Genomic DNA, 1,656 nt, shown 5'->3' with positions numbered 1-1,656 from the left:
CTTGGAGGGATTTTTGTTGTTGTTGTTTACAAGGATTTTAGTTTTGGCCAGCACTAGATCTATTTCTCCGAATGTTCGGGAAAATAAAGCTGGGCACTATTTCTCTGAACGTTTGGGAAAATAAAGCTGGGCACTTCTCCGAACACTCTGAAATTAACATCCTTTCCCGCAAATTTCGGATATATATATGGCCACCTCTATTCTCACCCCGGATGAGAATAGCACAGGCGAGTCCTTTGGCTATTCTCACCCGGTGTGCGTTCACTCTAGATCTAGGCCAACCAATTTTGCGTTCACCCTGAACCACAGAATTCTACACTGTGATGACAGAAAAATTGTAGAATTCTGTGCCGTGAACAAACGTTCCATTACAACTGTTAGCCTAAATGGGTACAATTTTGTCTGTGGGCAGTGGAGAGAGAGAGAGATTGAGAGAGAGGAGTAGCGCGAGAACTTCCGTGCAAAACAAAATGGCGACCCGCATAGTTCGGCTCGATTCGATAAGTTAAATATAGCAGTAGCATCTTTGTAGACGACCAAATTAATTTACTTTTGGGGGAAGGACTTCCGTAACGAGCGACCACCCCATCAAACACAATAAAGAAGAGGCCTAACCCTACCCCTAACCCTACGCCTACCCCTAGCCCTCAATTCTGCTCTGTCTCATAGTGGTCGCTCGTAACGGAAGTCCTCCCCTTTTGGGTTTTAACACTATTTTAAAATTTTGTTTTGGTCAATTTGATCGTTCACACCGATAGAGTATTCAGAAAGAGAGAGAGAAGAGGGGAGGAGTAGATCTTACGAGAACTTCCGGGCAAAACAAAATGGCGACCCGCGTAGTTCGGCTCGATTCGAAAAGTGAAATAGCCATAGCATCTTTGTACGTAATTTTTTCTTTGCTTTTATCCATTTGATCATCCACACTTAGAAAGTATTCCGAAATTAGGAAAAACAGGTCTCGTTTCATACCAGGTGAGAATAGCCAATGGTGGCAAGTCTCACCCGGGGTGAGAGGTCGATCGTATTTTTATTCTCACCCCGGGTGAGGATAGCCACTTCCTTATATATAGATCTTTAATTATATTACAGGCCTACCAAAGATTGTTCGTATACAATAAGGTTCAATCGGTCCAAAAAATGTCAGTGTAAATATTTATAAGAAATGCTACAGTTCCAAACAGTTTTTCGCTACAGATATGACGTGTTGCCTATGAAGGGTGCTTCTCTTAAACTTAATGTGTTGTGTTCACTCGTGTGCTATCTAGATCTAGATCTATGGAGGGTTATTGATAACGACACATAGAAGTAGCATCTCTGCGTTTGTCGCGGCCGAGACCAATCAATCATGGCTCAATTTTTTGGCATTTTTTGGTCCCGAAAAAAAGTTTTTAAAAAACCCCAAAAAACCCGAACCTGTTTACTTTTGAAAGGAACTTCACTTATCTTCACTTCGTCTCTTTCTCACTTGTTGTTACCTCATAGATTTGTTGAATTGAATACGTTACAGTTATATATATACGATTTGTATTGCTGTTCCTTTTTTTATTTTTCCCTCTTTGTGGTGTTTTATTTTGTTGGTGTGTAATTTTTTTTCTTGTTATAATTGTTCCGATGTGTTGTTTTTCTATTATTTTTTGTTGTTGGGGAAAAGGGGGG

At 40.5% G+C, this 1,656-nt stretch overlaps 1 protein-coding gene across 1 annotated transcript in view; it reads left to right on the top strand.

Moving 5' to 3' along the window:
• The window catches only part of LOC101859819 (solute carrier family 41 member 1), a 40,271-nt gene that overhangs the window by 1,182 nt on the left and 37,433 nt on the right, over positions 1–1,656 (top strand). The gene's annotated exons all lie outside the window — the stretch shown is intronic.

The sequence above is a fragment of the Aplysia californica genome, unplaced genomic scaffold (assembly GCF_000002075.1).
Source record: "Aplysia californica isolate F4 #8 unplaced genomic scaffold, AplCal3.0 scaffold00782, whole genome shotgun sequence".
NCBI classification, from domain to species: Eukaryota; Metazoa; Mollusca; class Gastropoda; order Aplysiida; family Aplysiidae; genus Aplysia; species Aplysia californica.
The sequence above is the reverse complement of the archived record's forward strand: the minus strand, read 5'-3'. Positions and strand labels throughout refer to the sequence as shown.